The sequence below is a fragment of the Euprymna scolopes genome, chromosome 45, assembly GCF_053919585.1.
Source record: "Euprymna scolopes isolate OS-2025 chromosome 45, ASM5391958v1, whole genome shotgun sequence".
NCBI lineage: Eukaryota > Metazoa > Mollusca > Cephalopoda > Sepiida > Sepiolidae > Euprymna > Euprymna scolopes.
In genome coordinates, this window is record NC_136526.1 from 43,381,207 (window position 1) to 43,400,217 (window position 19,011).

Below are 19,011 nucleotides of genomic sequence, written 5' to 3' on the forward strand. Positions count from 1 at the left end.
GTTTCCCCACTAGATTAAGAAAAGTGCATTTGTTGATCAAATTCCTTCTTCAGGGAAACAATAAATGGAATAACAAAATGGAAAAGGCAAGGGAGCAATAAGAACTAAACCCGGATGTAAATTAATTTAATAAACTTTTAATGAAGGAACAAAAGTCACTGCTTTTGTTTCCTAAAGCCAGGATTAACTTTACCCTTAGGTATCAATTACAAAAACAAAGAAAACAAAAAAATGAAACACTCAAAATATATGAAAGAACACAGAAAAAAAGGTGGGTCTTTAATTAATAGCCATTCTTGGAAAATAGTTTTATCGGCTGAAGTGATAAAGCTACATTTATCGTCCAAACGTTAACATCAAAATATAGGTGTAAACAAACCGGGAAAGTTTTCGCTTTCCTATCCCAAATCAAAGACAATCTCTTTTTTTTTTTTACATTTTCACCCTAAACAAGGCACATTGCTACTTTGGTGTATGGGGCTACTATCAGGGGCAACAACTACTGGGGCACTATGTTGGGAGTTGGGCAGCAAGATGTCGGTTCATTTCCTATCCCAAATCAATCAAAGACAATCTTTTTTTTTTTTTTTTTTTACATTTTCACCCCAAACAAGGCACATTGCCACTTTGGTGTAGGGGCTACTATCAGGGGCAACAACTACTTGGAGTTGGACAGCAAGATGTCGGTTCACGTAACACTTGAACTTCTGCATGTTAGTACAGTTGGAGAAGCAGGGACCTGGAATGGAATTTCAGAGTCTAGCGGTTCTGGGGAAGGAACTACTGGAGTAGAAAGATCTTTAACATCTAGGGATCTCTACTGTGTGGGGGTGGGATTTAGCTGCTTGTCGGGTTTGTCGAGGGTGTCTACGTCGTGGGGGCACAAGTGTCTGCAGTTCGCCAGAGCATTCACCATTAAAATACTTGTAGAACAGGCAGAGGGATGCAACGTTTCGTCGATGTGACAGAGACTGAAGCTTAGATGCCAGTTCAGGGCCTATCAGATTGGCGACGCTCTTTTGAACCTTGTCTAGGAGCGAGAGACTAGTAGCAGATGCACCAGCCCAAATGTGACAGCAATACTCCATACATGGGCGAATGGTGGCCTTATAGAGGTACATGATACTTTTGGGTGAGAGCCTACCTTCTTCGCAGCAACCCTGGCAATGATTTCAATGTAATTTCCAACTCATGCTTGTTTTATCGTTATTTCCATGGCAGGTGCTCGTCTGAACTCCAATCTCTGGTCCCCCCTCACCAATCTTTTACGAAAAACACCCGTCTAGCTGAATCCACTGTCAAAAACTTTCCCCACTCTTTATCTGTGCCTAAATCAAAACATAGATTCCATGAACAAAGCTTCTTTCTTAGAACTGCACGCCTGTGGAACTCTGTTCCGTCTGCCTGCTTCCCACCTGACTACAACCTGGATGTCTTCAAGTCCAACGTAAACAAATTCCTGATGAACCGCCCCCTTAAGTAGACACTTAAATATGCACACTAACATACTGTACTTACAATAACCGTTATCCCTGAGTGGCTTCCGTGCCTTGATAAGTGGTGACCACCTTGTAAAAAATAAAAAAATAAAAAATAAAAAAATGTTTCCTGTGAACGTTAGGCCAAGCAGTTTAAAAGATGTACTTTCAGATAAAGAGTCACTGGCCATTGCTATTTGTGGCAGAGAAGGTTTCTTGTAATTATTGAAGGAAACCAGTTTAGTCATGCAGCATTGAATGTGACAATCCATTTTTGTCCCCATTCCACTATAGATTGGAGGTCATCCTCTAGTATTTTTGCCATTTCTTTAGATTTTTCATTTGTTTTCCTGTCATGCCTGTTATAGAGTATGGTGTCATCAACATATATACTCATCTCAGAGGCAGTTTTGTTGGGGACGTCATTAATAAATATTAGGAACAATAGAGGTCCGAGGATAGAACCCTGAGGCACTCCCGCATTTATATCATATTGTTTAGATGTACGACCGTCGAGAACAAACCTGGATTTTTCTCTTATCTAAGAAGGATTTAATTATCTTACCTGTAAATAACACTGAAAAGAAAGGTGCATACAAAAATATAAAATCGTCTTTTATTTGCACCAAAAGTATGCGAATGGTGACCGGACGTAACGTGTCCGGTCACCATTCGGTGATTTGAATAAATTGAGTCAATTGGTTTTTGAGACGCCGAATAGACAAGATGGGCTAAACAGCTCTCCTCATAAGGGGCGACGGTTTCCAAATTGACGCAGAGAAACCACAAGACAAGATTCACTCCAGTTCTGCTGTGACAAGATGCTTGGGAGTGAATAAAGAATATATATAAAAGCATACATCGTCTTGTGTCTGTCTTGAAGCGTTGGCGAATCCTCCAGGCAATGGCTAAAGGACAGATGGCCACGCAGCAACAGGTATGTCGTTATAAATGTACTGTGTATGTGTTTTTACACACACGCACCCGCGAATACTATGAGTCACGGATCGTAAATAGACATTAAGGGACGAGGGAAATAGTCCGTTAAATACACAGTTAAACACACAGTTAGATAACACACACTAAATATAACAGTAAGAGATGATTCACTATATATATATATATATATAAAAAAAAAAAAACTGATAATAACTAATGTTGGTCCCGACGAGATATCCGTAAGCTTTCGCATAATGACAGAAAATAATTAAAAATTAAACGCAAAAGAAGTTATATTTTAGGGACTGGCAAACGTGCTATTTTTAGGACATATAAAAACCTGTCTCCAAGAACAGGAGGTTAAGGTGACCCAGACATAGAAAAGGGAAGTATAATAAAAAAAATAAATAAATAAATAAAAATAAAAAAAATTGAAGTCTAGACTGATACATGGGGAGAAGGTGAAAGAAATAACCTTATCTTAAAAGTCAAAGGAAATTCGCATACTCTTAAACCAAAACGCGCACGCACACACACACACACACACACACACACACACACACACACACACACACACACACACACACACACACACATACACTGTTATATCTACGCTGTTGAAATAGAATTAAAAGTAGGAAAATAAACGCACGAACATTAGAAGAAATAAGCTTAAAATTAAATTAAAGTTAACTATTTAAAATATTTAAATTAAATATATAAAATGTCCGTCTGCCTGTCTGTCTCCATATTTGCAGACTCTATCTTTTCCGAAACTAAAAGTCGCAGAGCGGCGCTAGAGGCCTCAAATGATTGGATTTTACGAGCTGTTCTTTAATGGGTCTTTAGCCGGTTAAAATAGTTTTTAACGAGTCAAAAATAGGTCAATATTGAAAAAATCGTAATAAATTTTTGTATATTCATCTTAGTTTATTTTTAATTTTTGATTTTTAATCAATTCATATGCGTGTCACGTTGGTACAGTGGTAACGTTACCAGCTTTGAATGCTACAGTTTTGGTTTCGATTCTAGCTGATGGCACCCAAAGACTTTTCTTTTACTTTTGAAATCACGACTCTATAATAATATATACGAAACGTGGACAAATTAAAATATTATATTTAAGCGTTTTAAAAATAACTTTAAACTATTGGGTAAAAAGCTTATAAACTTAAACAAATAGTATTTATTTATGCAACAGATTTATAAATATAAACAAATTTATAAATATAATAAAATTTAAATTTTTTATTAATTTTAAGTAAAGATGTATCAGAATTTGGGGGGGGGGATTTTTGACACCCCTAACACGAAACTGCGAATAAAATATATAAAAAAAAAAACTCGTAATTTCTCTTTTAAAAGTGGGTTGTTTATTTTCTTTATGGATTATACTCCCAAAATAAACTATTAAAGTTGTATGAAAAGTAATAGAAATATTATGTTTTATTTTTTAAAAAAAAGTAATGAAATCAATTGATTTTTACGAGTTAAGTATTTTTCAATTTTTAAACTTTAAAAATCTATCAAAATTTTTCTACTGATTAAATTTTTACGATATTTTCAGGGTCAGTGTGAAATTTTATGCTCTTTCCAATAAACCGAATATAATATTTTAGACAAACGTTTTTTTTTTTTTAATTCACGCCCCACCCCTATTTTGAAATGTCTATTAAAAAGTAAATAATTAATTTACTCACCAAAGTTTTATATATTATAAATTAAAGATAAACGATCAATAAATAATATATTTAAACTTAAAACAAAAAAAAAAAATGTTATTTAGAAATTTACCTGTAAAGTCCGAAGTTTAAAACCTTTCTATTTTTAAAAGCACGTTTTTTTTTTTTTTTAATGAAACCTTGATCCTTGCTCGTTTAAGTGAAAAAAATTAGGGTTTGAATTACGTTTTTTGAGTAGTTATAAGCTTGGAAAGACAGGGGGGTCGAATTAATTCACGCCCACCTCTATTTTGAAATGTCTATTAAAAAGTAAATAATTAATTTACTCACCAAAGTTTTATATATCACAAATTGAAGAGAAAAGATCAATAAATAATATATTTAAATTTCAAGCAAAAAAAAAGAAGTATTTTTTAGAAATTTACCTGTAAAGTCCGAAGTTTAAAACCTTTTTTTTTTTTAAACACGTTTTTTTTTAATGAAACCTTGGTCCTTGCTCTTTTAATTGACAAAAAAAGGCTTTGAATTACATTTTTCGAGTAGTTATAACCTTGGAAAGACAGGGGGTCGAATTAATTCATGCCCCCCCCCATTTTGAAATGTCTATTAAAAAGTAAATAATTAATTTACTCACCAAAGTTTTATATATCACAAATTGAAGATAAAAGATCAATAAATAATATATTCAAATTTAAAACAAAAAAATGAAGTGTTTTTTTAGAAATTTACCTGTAAAGTCCAAAGTTTAAAACCTCCTTTTTATAAAACCACGTTGTTTTTTTTTTTTTTTAAATGAAACCTGGGTCCTTGCACCTTTAATTGAAAAAAAAAATTAGGGTTTGAATTACATTTTTCGAGTAATTATAAGCTTGGAAAGACAGGGATCGAATTATTCAATATATTTCACGCATTCGTAAGGTCAGTTTCTGACACAAGTCTTTACTTTAGATAGAATATATTTTAGAGGGGAGGAGGTCATTTTTAAATAGGGAAATGTATACATTCAATCAAAAATCAATTTTGACGATTGTTGCAGAGGGGAGCAACCGGTTATTGAACCAATTGACCGTACAACTAAAATATCAGACACAGAGGCAAAAAGAAAACAGCAATAGCAAAAAAGGAAGAATGACAGAAAGCTGAAGTAAGTTTAAAGACGACAAATTGTCTTTTATTTACGAAAAGAAAGAAAGAAATCCTTGAGTGGCCTCTGGGCCTTGATAATGTGGTGATGCCTTTGTAAAAAAAAAAAAAAAAAAAAAAAAAAAATGGAAAAGGTCAATTTGAAAAGGCCTAGAACTTGTAGTCTGTCCAAGTTAATTGGGATCTGCTAGCTTGACGTTAGTGAATACTCGAAGGTTGGGTCAGCAGACTGCTGAGCTGGAGAGATGAGCGTCATCAGGGTCAGCTGGTTGTTAGCGGCTCTGGTGTTGGGTAGTCTGACATCGACCAGTACTGGAATACTCCAGGTGATGCAGGGGCCGAAAGGCTGTAGGGAGATGTGGCAGGTGCTAGAAAGCGAAAGAAGGTGGTAGGGAGCGAGCCAGGGTTATATTTATTTGCTTCCCCACGAGAGCAAACTAGGCATGAAGCCGTTTTTTAATGTGGAGAGGGAGGAGGGAAAAGGGAACCAGCTCCCGAGAGGTGGGAAATGGGAGCTGGATAGTGAGAGCCATTTGGTATATAGGGTTGCCCCTACATGGACCAGAGGCCCATTGCCACAAGGCCAATGGTCTTTGATTGCAGCATCTGCCGGAACAGATGGTATTTATTTGCTCCCCCACTGAGCAAATTAGGCACAAGGCCGTTTTTAATGTGAGGTAAAAACCAGCTCCCCTAAAAGGGGTCACTCTGGTTACCAAAAATAATAATTGTCCCAGTATAGAGGGTTTCCCCTCCACTGACTGGTACAAACCATCTTAAGTGCAGCATCTGCCGGAACAGATGGTGTTTATTTGCTCCCCCACTGAGCAAATTAGGCACAAGGCCGTTTTTAATGTGAGGTAAAAACCAGCTCCCCTAAAAGGGGTCACTCTGGTTACCAAAAATAATAATTGTCCCAGTATAGAGGGTTTCCCCTCCATTGACTGGTACAAATTATCTTAAGTGCAGCATCTGAAGAACAGATACTACACTTTGATCTTGGCCAAACGAGAAGGTATTTATTTGCTTCCCCACTGAGAAAATTAGGCACAAGACCGTTTTTTAATGTGGAGAGAGAGGGGGGGGGCAGCTCCAGAGAGGTGGGAAATGGAAGCTAGATAGTGAGAGCCATTTGGTATATAGGGTTGCCCCTACATGGACCAAAAGATTGCCACTAGGCCAATGGTCTTTGATTGCAGCATTCGCCGGAACAGATACTACACTTTGAGATATTAAATTCTTTATTCAAGCTAAAATTACAATGTAAGTTTAAACTGAACAAAAAACTTAGGCCAATTCAAAATGGGGGAAAATGGAGGTCGTTGGTCATCCTTGTCACTCCACAACTAAACAAAATATTCCTCTTAGCTAGTATCTTCTTTCACCATAATACCGCATTCACCCTTTTGTACTGGGGGATGTCCTACTTAGAACCCAATTTTTTAAAACATTTTTTTTTTTTATTTACCTATAAAAACAAAAACGATAACAATAATGTTGATAAAATAATTCACTTTTGTCGAGGGCGGGGAAAGAAAAAAATACAAAAGTTGTTAGTAGGACCCTTCCAACCCCATCTAGTTGATAGACCGCCTGTTCCACTTCGGTTTGTAAAGGAACCTGAGCACCTGCAGGCTCGTCTCTAAGTGGGGATGCTCTATAGATGGGACGAAATGGAGAAAAGAAAATTTTGTGGGTGAGAGATGGGGGCGTTAGTGATTGATTTATTTCTCTCCAAGATGGGTGAAATTTAGAGTGAGGGGTGAAAAGAAAAATTGCAGACAGGAGGAGATGGGTATCTTGGAGGCTTCCTAGTTGGGGACGGATGAAGCATTCACTCGGCTAGCTAAGAGGTTGAAAATGGATTATGCTTGACGGAACTACGTGTTCCACACCTAGGCGGGGAACACGTATTCAAATTTGGCTTCTTTTTGTACACACAGACTTGCTACATGCATCCATCTTCTGTCAAATGCGGCATGATGCAGCCTTCTTCTATTACATCTGATCTTCACCCATAGTTGGTGTTTAAAGAAAGCAATCAGATCCTGATCAGAAAAAGACAACACCCTCCGGCCATCTTGCAGACGCAACGTCCAAATCACCATTCTACCATGGCCAGGATCATAATGTAGACCATTTATCTTTCCTGGTCCCACAGCGGCCTCACGTTGTCAACAACATTGGATACAGTAATCGGGCGAGGATGCTCGGGATCGATGCGAGCCATCACCTCGCTGACATACGACCAGTACTGGTGGAGTTCGCGGTAATCGAAGAAAGCTTGATCAGTCGTTTCTACTGCCGTTGTTCTGCAACGAGGACAAGCAGGTGACTCCAAAAACCAGTTAAGTGGAAGTGCATTTCGGGCCAATCGCCAGGTCAGAGAGAACTGAATTATTCAGATAACTTGAACCTGGCGCCCAACTCCATGCAGAGCGGATCTCACTCTGCTGCCAACTCAAATGCGCATAGCGGGTCGTCGGCATCTCCCCTCACTAGATTGCTGTGGTGTTCCCTACGGGTAGCAGTCACAAGGTCGCTGGACCTTGGTAGTCGTTTTAGCGCAGCTCAGCACTCTTTCAGGAAGGCTGAATCTCCCCACGGCCTGCAACGACTCTCGATAGAGGGGGTCGAGAATGAGGTGGGGAAAAGTGGCAGTAATCGCGGGGTGCCACGGTTGATCTTCTTGAAGGTCGTGGCCCAGGAAGGCCAGCCTCTTGGCGTCTCGATGACATTTCAAGTCCGGCATTCCCAAACCTCCCTCACACGGACGTTGAAAGCAGACCTGTCTGCTCACCCAGTGTCTTTCTCTGCCCCAAAGGAGTGAGACAAGAGTTCAACAAGAGCTTTTAGGTGTTGTGCAGACAGGGGAAGTATGGCCAGTCGGTAAAGGATGAAAGGGAAGACGTATGTGGTGCACACTCCGGCTCTACCCTTTAAGGAAAGTTTCCTAGGAAGCCTTGTGTTGACAGCAGCCTCCACCTTTGATCGTACCTCCGACCAATTCTTATCAAGCTGGAGGCCCGGCCGAACCACACGCTGAGGATCTGAACTGGGCAATTTGTCCAGCTGAAGGTTGCCGGGAGGTTTGCGTTGCCACTCCAGGTGCCCAACCGCAATCCGACCAACTTACTGCAATTTATTTTAGCCTCTGTGATTCTTTCGTAGTGTGCAAGCGTCTCCGACATGATCTCAATGTCTCTGAAGCTCAACACGAAGACCGTGATATCATCGGCAAACGCGGATACCTTGGACGCTGAGCTGCCAGGCAGAGCTATTCCGTGCAGGGCCGAATTTACCTCCCCACATCTCAGCTTGCAGAGCAGAGGCTCCAAGGCCAGGACATAAAGCAGGGGTAACAGTAGACAACTCTGACGAACCGACCAAGAGATAACAAAGTGTTTTGAGCACTTTCCGTTGGCTTGCACGACAGCCATGGACTGTCGATACATCATGGAGATCCACTTGCAGAAGTCTAGTTTAAAACCGGCAGCCTCTAAGATAGATGTCAGGAAGCGATGGTCGACCCTATCGAAAGCTTTGGACTGATCTAAATTGATCAGCGTGGCTTCAGTGTCGTCATCTATTCCCCCCCTCTAGAATCGTGCTGATCAGGTGCAGGTTGTTCTGAATTGATATCCCCTTCACAGTATAGTTCTGTTCCGGTTCAACCAACTCACCAATAACAACCTGCAGCCAATTCGACAGGACCTTGGCTAAAATCTTCACCTCCATGTTAAGTAGAGTTATGGGCATGTAGTCATATAACTCATCCCCTCCCTGCCCGTTACCTTTCTTCAGCAATGTGATCACTCCCTTGGTGACTTGCCCCAGGATGGATCCCTGAGCAAACTAATGGTTGAACCCATCCGTTAGAAGAGGCAGAAACATGGGCAACAGCCTCAAATGCAGTTCATATGGCAGACCATCGAGTCCCGGCGATCTGTTACAGCTGACCTGCTTCAGTGCAGTAAAAACCTCCCACTCCATCACTCGGCCCTCACGACTAATCCCTCTAGCCGCCTCAAGGTGGGGAGAGTCAGCCAAATAGTCACTAAACTCAAGGACCAGAAGATCGGGCTGCTGCATAAAATGCTCCTCAAAATGTTCTCAAAACCGCTCCCGAGTCGATTCCAGGGTGCGTCCATCTGGATGTCTGACTTTCGCAATGTATTTGTTCGAGCCATGCCTAGAAGCCTCACGACACACGTTTGCATCAGAATTAACTGCTTCATTGCCTATCTTTCTAAGCCTTTGTAATGCTTGCTAGTCTCGCGTAGAAGGTCCCGCTTAGCTAGTTCCTGACTAACTCTATCAACCTCCCCCGTAGCCAGTTAGTTTCTGCTCTAGCTGCTTCTTTGTCTTGGCCTTATCTAGTGTGAGGCGCTGGGCATACTTGACGGAGAAGCTTCTGATCTTGGCTTTGAGACCTAACCATCACTTACTCCCAGTAACCGCCTCCACTAGTGCCTTTTTATTTAAGTCTCTTAACTGATCTCAGAAGTCCTTTATCTCCAGAAGGGAGGTGTTTAGCTTCCAGTACCCCGCTAACTTTTTTTTTTCTCCTAGTCACGTGGTAATTTGTTACAAGTTAAGTGGGCGAATTTTTTTTTTTTTTTTTACATATATTAAACAGATTTATATATACGAACACATATATACATTATTAAACATTTATCCCAAACATTTCAAAATGTTCCGGCTGCACTCATAATTAATATTATTTATTTGAGGTTTCTTTGTTTTAATGTACAATGCTTCGAGTATTCTTAGGCTATTTACATTTCTCTCACTCTGCAATACTCTTGTATTTTCTACCATAATTCTTCGAAATTCCGAATGGTGGCAGCCATGTCCCTTCAAATGCTGTGATATGGAGCTAGAGGCAGAGGCGGAGAGTCAATCTTCGCAAATAATTCCGTGCTATTCAATAATATTTGTTTAAATGAGAAAATGCTGCCTAAATATACACAATATATATATATATATATATATATATATATATATATATATATATATATATATATATATATAAGCAAACAGTTAATAAAATATGTTAAAAAACACTTTGAAATGAGTTAAAAACATATTTCATCTGAAAAGGAAACACTAGATAAATGGATAGTCCTAAATTCGTGGAGTTTCGAAGAAATACTCTCCTTCTCATCAGAGGGTAGGAATTAGCAAAATGCGGGATCGGATTTTGCATGCAGAAGTATTTGATGAAACAACAAGTAAGTCAAAGATCTTACTTGAAAACAAAACAAGTGAAGCGGAGGGAATATGCTAAAGAAAAAGGTGATTACACATGAATGGATAGTCTGGTGGAAGATAAAAATTCAGTGACGGTAAAATCCAAATGTAAAACTTCAAGAAAGTTAAAAGAATTTCCATTTGTACAAGTAAAATCCAAGGAAATCCCGTAATTGGAAGAAGATGGTCCATAATAATCCAAAGGCAGAAATCCATGGAATAATTCACAAAAATGTGTACAAGGAAAAAAATAATATTAATAAAAAAAAGAATATATATATATATATATATATATATATATATATATATATATATATATATATATATATATATATATATTAGTCTTGTTTATAGTATTAAAAAGAATATATATATATATATATATATATATATATATATTAGTCTTGTTTATAGTATTCCGAATTTTACTAGGTTTATATATTTGAAAATTCAGTAATCTTATATATACCAATCATTTTTAAGCCAAAAACTTAAACTATCATATTTCATAACTGAGCATTTAGGGATGGATTTATAGCAACAAAAAGTGTATTTACAATTGTTTCAAGACTGTTCGACAGTGTTTACTTTTCATTAAGTCTAACGAAAGGCTGTTCCTGTGAAAATTTTCAAACGACATAATGCTTGAATTTGTCTGAACAGTCTTTAAACAATTGTAACTAACAATGAAATACACTTTTTGTTGCTATATATCCAATCCATCGATGTCTTGGGTTTTTGTTAAAACAATTTATATATATATTTCACACGGTTAATATTAGCCGAATGGATACGGTCTCCGCTAATCGAGCCAGAGATGTCTCGTGTCGCGGGGTTCGAATCGTTCGACTGGTAGTAATCGTGACACCCTGCACTGAAGAATCCCGAAAGGATGAAACACTAGTGTCTGTAGGTATTTAATTATTATAGTAAAAAAATAATTATGACAGCCCCTTTAAGAAATTCGTTTCTTATCGTTGAGCACTTTCCATTGAATTAAAAGTTGGTCAATTTAGCTCTTATGCGTAGATCATCGTATAACGATGTTACATGATAAGGGCTGTCCCCTGTTCATGTAAGTATAAAAATAGAGAGATTAGTTAAAATGGAAATAAGAGAAAGCAGAAATCGAACCCTGGACATAAGTTTTAAAGAACAATAGGTTTAAATGGAATGTCCAGTAAATTGTTAATTCGGATGAAATAAATAATAAATAAACTATTCAATTGTTAAAAGAATGTGGATAATAAAATATGAGTTAAATAAATTAGATATGTAGGTTAAATTCCTTTGTGGAAACAAACAAGGAAAATAGGTTATTGGGAAATCAATGTCGAAAACGTGCAAAGTCGTGCATGTTGAGACACGTGAATTTTGCTCACGTGGCCGGGATGCATGGAGTTCTCAATATAGCAGGTGGGAGTTAGTTGGTGGAGAGACAGTCAGAGAGACAGTCAGGAGTGACAGTCAGGGGAGACAGACAGGCGGACGTCTGAAGCGAGACGTCACTTCAGAAACTAAGATGTGAAACTTTGAGTTCTTAATGAGGAAATCCCGACCGGTCGTATTAAATAAATTCACCATGTGTTTTGGATAAAGCTCATCTTTGTGTTTGTGATTTCTACAAAAAGGTAAATTGTATTGTTATAATATGTCTGTGTTATAAAATGTCATTACAACAACATCTCTCTCTCTCTAAGATACAACATCATATGTAATAAGACAAGAACTCTCACTAAGACTCATATCATTACTAATAAGAACTCTCACGTGTTCGTGAACCTTTTGCATCAGCGATGCAGAAACCGAACCTGGGGTCGATACCACGAAAAAAAAAAGAAAAAAAAAAAAGAAACACAACGTTTTGAAGGGGTCCAACATAATTTAAAAAAATAAATAAATAATACCACGGAAAAAGAAAAATTACACGATCACAGAATTCGAAAAAGAAAAAGAAACACAACGTTTTAAAGGGGTCCAACATAATTAAAAAAAATAAATAAATAATACCACGGAAAAAGAAAAAAATCACACGATCACAGAATTGGAAAAAGAAAAAAGAAACACAACGTTTTAAAAGGGTCCAACATAATTTAAAAAAAAAATAATAAATAAATAATACCACGGAAAAAGAAAAAAAATTACACGATCACAGAAATGCGAAGAAAAAAAAATGAAAAAAAAAAAATTTGAACATACACGCACACAGAGACCAAAAGATACAAGAAATATTAAAAAGAAAAAGAAGAAAAGGCCGATATGCCGTAAAAAGAAATTCGTAGTAATGAAAAAAAATAGTAAACAAGTCACCAAACGTAATTCATTGATAAATGAATTGGCCTGTTAAAAAAAAAAAACACACACACACACATACACGCGAAGGCAGAGATTGTGTCACCCATTATTATTGTTTTGATATGAAATCGTTTGGACGAATTGTTGAATTTAATCTGTCAATCAAAACAGGAATTTCAAAGGTCGCATGTACTCTCTATGAAACAGCGTGTAAATTGTTTTGAAATGCATTTTGTGTTCATAGTGAACTTTTCGGCTTTTGCGTGTTCATTTATTTTGTTTTTGAAAAAAAAGGGACAATTGTTTTGGACAGACTGTTGAATTGTTGTTTCTTACAGATGATTTTTTTTTTGTTGTTAAAAAAAAAAAGTTATAACTGTTGCAAAATGTTTAAATGTATTAATGTATTTTTTTTTTGAAAATGTTTTTATGATGTTGAACAAATATTGTAAATTGTCTTATGTATGTAATGTTATGATTTTCACAGCAAGAATTCAAAGTTATCCGTAAATATACATTAGATTAAAATGATCTAGTAGAAAATAAGTTAAGACGTATGGTTGGCTTACAGATTCAGTTAGAATTTTAGAAGGGGGACAAGAATTAAAATTACGTAAACGGGCATTTGGAGAGTTTTTAGATGTGATACGCCGTAAGAAAGATGTTTTGTTTTAGCATTTGGTTTTGTTGTTTTTTTTTAGAGATCCTAAAATTTTTTCTCCAAGAAAAGTGACTTGGTAGGGATTGATAAGCACAAGAAGTGCCCCTATACGAAAAATTTGGGAACCTGGTTAATTAAGTGCTTAAAATAAGCTAGTTGCACGTAACGACTCCAAGCAAAGTGGTAAGTCTTGGCTTAGTTAATAAACAGGCGTTGGAAAGAATACGAAAATTCTTAAGGGGACCAGTAAACCGATGAGAGGTAGTCCCGAGGCAATCACATATAGCTTAATGAAGTAAGAGACAGGCAAAAATATGCCGTAGATTACGTAAGAAAGATATAACCTTGTATTTTTTTTTAGAGACGCATGAATGTGGGATATATCTGCTGGATCTTGGAGGCTCTGGTGAGAGGAAAGAAAAATCACAAAAAAAACGGGCAATTAGATAGAATTTAGGCGCAATTAAGTTGTTGGTCGCAGGAAACGTGTTAGTTAGTTAGGGGTGATATTTCTAAATCCTCGTCGAAGTTTCAAGAATCCAAGCAAGGAAATCCGAGTGAATCCGTATGAGAGAAAAAAAGGTATATCTTAAACTTCTGAAGCCAACCACAAAGATTTAAGTATATGAGCTTTGGTATGTCCCGTATGAGATAGTTATAGAATAAAAAACAAAGCCATACTTGATAAGACTAACCATGCGGAAAGAGAGATCAGAGCACTTTTAAGACGAAGGAAGTCGTCCATTTCGAGAAAGGTGAAAACCTCTAGTCTGCGGCATATGGGTGGCTGGAAAATAGCTGATGTGAATTATAGGAATACCCTACACCCAAAAAGTAAATGCCACAAAGATCAGAAAGGTTCTGATCTTATAAAAAAAAAATAAATAATTGTGAAATCGGCCGTGAAGGGCTGACTAAAAGAGATTTTTTTTGTGTGTTTTTTAGCCTGATCTTTCTAGCCGTGTGGTTGTGTAGATGTAAAAATAAAAAAAAAAATGTACTAAAGTTAAAAATGCATACATTTTTTTTGTGAAATATGGAAGGGAGGGATGTTACATGATAAGGGCTGTCCCCTGTTCATGTAAGTATAAAAATAGAGAGATTAGTTAAAATGGAAATAAGAGAAAGCAGAAATCGAACCCTGGACATAAGTTTTAAAGAACAATAGGTTTAAATGGAATGTCCAGTAAATTGTTAATTCGGATGAAATAAATAATAAATAAACTATTCAATTGTTAAAAGAATGTGGATAATAAAATATGAGTTAAATAAATTAGATATGTAGGTTAAATTCCTTTGTGGAAACAAACAAGGAAAATAGGTTATTGGGAAATCAATGTCGAAAACGTGCAAAGTCGTGCATGTTGAGACACGTGAATTTTGCTCACGTGGCCGGGATGCATGGAGTTCTCAATATAGCAGGTGGGAGTTAGTTGGTGGAGAGACAGTCAGAGAGACAGTCAGGAGAGACAGTCAGGGGAGACAGACAGGCGGACGTCTGAAGCGAGACGTCACTTCAGAAACTAAGATGTGAAACTTTGAGTTCTTAATGAGGAAATCCCGACCGGTCGTATTAAATAAATTCACCATGTGTTTTGGATAAAGCTCATCTTTGTGTTTGTGATTTCTACAAAAAGGTAAATTGTATTGTTATAATATGTCTGTGTTATAAAATGTCATTACAACAACACCTCTCTCTCTCTAAGATACAACATCATATGTAATAAGACAAGAACTCTCACTAAGACTCATATCATTACTAATAAGAACTCTCACAAGAAAAAGCATCACTTATAATAGTCTCTCTCTAAGACTCTTTAATGAAACAACTATATAACAACGATTTGATCACTGTCTGTCTGACATAATGAACATTTAAATTAAAATGTTTAAAATTCAACGCTATTTCACACGGTTAATAGTAGCCGAATGGATACGGTCTCCGCTAATCGAGCCAGAGATGTCTCGTGTCGCGGGGTTCGAATCGTTCGACTGGTAGTAATCGTGACACCCTGCACTGAAGAATCCCGAAAGGATGAAACACTAGTGTCTGTAGGTATTTAATTATTATAGTAAAAAAATAATTATATATATAAATATATATATATATATATATATATATATATATATATATATATATATATATATATTTATATATATATGAACTCTTCCCCTGTAGATTTTGGCGTATGAGGTACCGCCACAAGTAAGTTGTTCGGAAATCCACACTGACGATTTGTTTATAGTGGTGAAGGCTTTGTGTAGAACGAACCACACTTTTTGGTATTACTGCTAACCTTCGTCGGTGCAGATGACTGCCACACGACGGACCATAGGGTAGACTGCAGGTTTTCCTTCTCCTAGATGTATGTTTTAACGAAGACTGAGGGTGCATCTCTCCCAGTGAATTAATGCACCCCAGATACCAACCTGGAAATTTCTATGACTCAGCGCGGTACATACAGAGTATAGCCTTCCCAAATAGTTACTCATTTGGTACTGGCAAGGCTCATCATTGCATATATGGCACAATCTCATATACGGTACAATCACATCGGTTCTCGCTAGATCCCCAATGTGAATATATACATAGATAATATATATATATATATAGTTTTTATTTAACAATCAGTGGTTATGTAAATGTGAGATTGTAGGTTTACAAAATATTACTGGCAGCAATATTCTATACTTTATAGTTTATTTTGGTTTTTGTTCTTATATCTATATTATTCTTGTTCATCCTCCTTTCTTCCCCCCCCCCCCGAACCAAAGTCCCTATGTCTTGTACATGACCTGACCTCAATTAAGCGACCGGTCAAACTTTATGATTCTTAGAGTCTATTTGAAGAGATATCTATTTATATAGATGCATGTATGTTTATGTGTGTATATATGTATATATGTATATATATGTTTATATATATATGTGTGTATATGTATATATATATGTGTGTGTGTATGTGTATTTGTATGTATATTATATATGTATATTGTGTGTATGTGTGAGTTTGTATATGTGTGTTCATGTGTATATTAGGATGAATATGCACATATGTCTCACCCCACCTCCTACCACTTACCATTACCTACTCTCCCTAACACTTCGCCCCACTAAAAATAATATAAACTTCTAATGAAAAGATTTCCACCAGACTTTGAATTATTATCGGCTGGACCCAAAACAAATTTAAACAAGCACTTGCCCGATTCGGATATATACACAGCTATGCGGATTACCCAGTATATAGCTTGGAAATTATTACCAAACGGATGTAAAGAACGTATAATATGGATTTTAAACTCAACCACTTCATTTCATTTCAATGAGATTTTTTTGAAATTCATTGAATTATATATATATATATATATATATAAAGTTTTTGTTTTTTGAAATATCGTTACTTTCAATGTATACCGTTTTCGTTTAACGGGTCTAGATTGTTATTTTAAAAACCAGTCACCGTTAATTTTGAGTTAAGCTCGATGTGTCTATTTAATAGGTGCAGAGCATATATAGTGCAAAATTTTGTTGAAAGTTCAAAGACTCACGTTTTCTTTTTTATAACCTTTTTTCTCCATTACAGCTGTTTCATTAGTGGGAAGGCAATTTTACGATTTATGTGTCCATAAAAATATCCTGTCCCCACCAACTTCTTCATATGTTTCTCCATTAGATTTTTATAACAAAATGTATATTTTTAACATGCTGAACATCGTATTCAGGTAAAAAGACTTCCAAAGCTATGCTTCCTCACTTCCGCCATCTTTTTATGTTATGTGGAGATAGTTTTGCGTTTTAACCCGTAGTTTCGTATTTTTATTTTTTATTAATTTTTCATCTATTTATTATTTATTTTTGTTTTAATTCACCCTCTTTTTTTCCTTCCTTCCCTATTTGTTTTTTCCAATTATTTTATAATTTTATTTTTACATTTACGTGTGTTTATTTTAATATTCTTTTTTTTTTTTGCATCTGATCCCTGTTTAAAAGGGAGGTCATTCTCATGGTATCAGTTTTTATATCAAGGATTACCCCCCATGCACCTTTTATCTTTCCTTATATTATATTTTTACTTTTTACTACTTTTTACCCCTAATCTGCTCTAGTGCGTGAAATTAAGTATCTATTTCTGTGCAAACATCCGTGTATTACATCTAGTCGTTTGTTTAATAATATTTCTTTTGATATCAGTATAATAATATGGTATGCTTCTAATATACATAGGTTGCATCTGTTCCTTTTGCTTAGTTTATATTTTTCTCCTTTATCAATTATTGACCATCTTAATTTATATTCAGTTTTATTTTTCTTTAATTCCTTAATCCATACTGCTAAAGTGGTTGAATTTTTCTTGTTTTTTCCCGGTTGTTTTCGTTATTGCTATTGGTTCGGTTTCTATTTTCGTTATAGTAGCTGTTGTTGTCACTAATGTTATGATCCTTTCTATTGTTGTTTTCATTTTTATCCACGTTGTTGTTGTTTTCGTTATTTTCTTTCTCAGTTTCATTTTTAAACGATGCTAGGTGATTACGATATCTGACCTTAAAGCAAGTATATATATGAGAGAGGCAGAGGGGGAGATTATTATATATAGAGATAGATGTATTATAACACACACACACACACACACACGCACACACACACACACACACACACATATATATATATATATATATATATATATATATATATATCCATAACCATTTGAATTTTACGGTTAAAAGACCAGATAAGCGCAAGATATTTCTTTTAATAAAGGTATTTATTTATTAAAATTAAATTCAAATTTTCGAATTGTAAAAAGATTCTTTGTTAGAAAATCCAAACAGTATTTTTTTCTCTTTTCGTTCGTGTCATGTTGGTGGTAAAGTCTCACACGTACTCAGAGATTATAGATTGATGTGGAAAAGAGTTTAAAACTTACCAAATGTTTTTATGCTTACAGAATAATTTGAATTATGAGTACATTTTAAATTTCAATGAAAAAAAAAATCAAAGTAGGAAAATAGTAAAACATATTTATTGAAATAAGTATTTATTTTTAGGACATCAAAAGTTAAAAAAAAAAAAAAATTTTTAATGCGTTTGTGAAATTCATGCTCGGTGTGCTTCGGCCATTTTTGGAACGCCGTATAACAGCATCTGAAACAAGATTAAAATTATTTTAATGAATTTCTAAAAATTATATTTTCCTAAAACAAAACAATTAACAACTTCTTTGCGTAACCTTGAAGCATATGGCCATATACAGGTTTCCATTATTATTTTTATCAAATTGCACTGGTTGGACACTAGAGAACGGACAATACATTGATTGCATCGTATGGTGATCCTCTCCACATTCGCAGATGTTTGGCTCAGTTTTGTAGGTCATAGCAACCTTTGAGCCACATTCTTGTTCTCAAGCAGTTGATTGTTTCCCATTGGAACCAGAATGTTTCTGAACTGGAAGGGAAGGCCTCAGAAGGAGATATTCCCATGTCAGTAGGAGGGGGGGGAGCATTGATCCACACCTGTTGTTTTGTTGTCTCTTCCTGTTGTGAGGCTATTGCA

At 36.1% G+C, this 19,011-nt stretch overlaps 1 long non-coding RNA gene across 1 annotated transcript in view; it reads right to left on the bottom strand.

Annotated features, from left to right (window-relative positions):
- Positions 1–18,464: 18,464 nt before the first annotated feature.
- The window catches only part of LOC145269085 (uncharacterized), a 44,092-nt gene continuing 43,545 nt past the window's right edge, over positions 18,465–19,011 (bottom strand). Inside the window, exon 4 of the long non-coding RNA XR_013864946.1 lies at positions 18,465–18,600. This is a non-coding gene — a long non-coding RNA (uncharacterized LOC145269085). The remainder of the gene's footprint in view (positions 18,601–19,011) is intronic.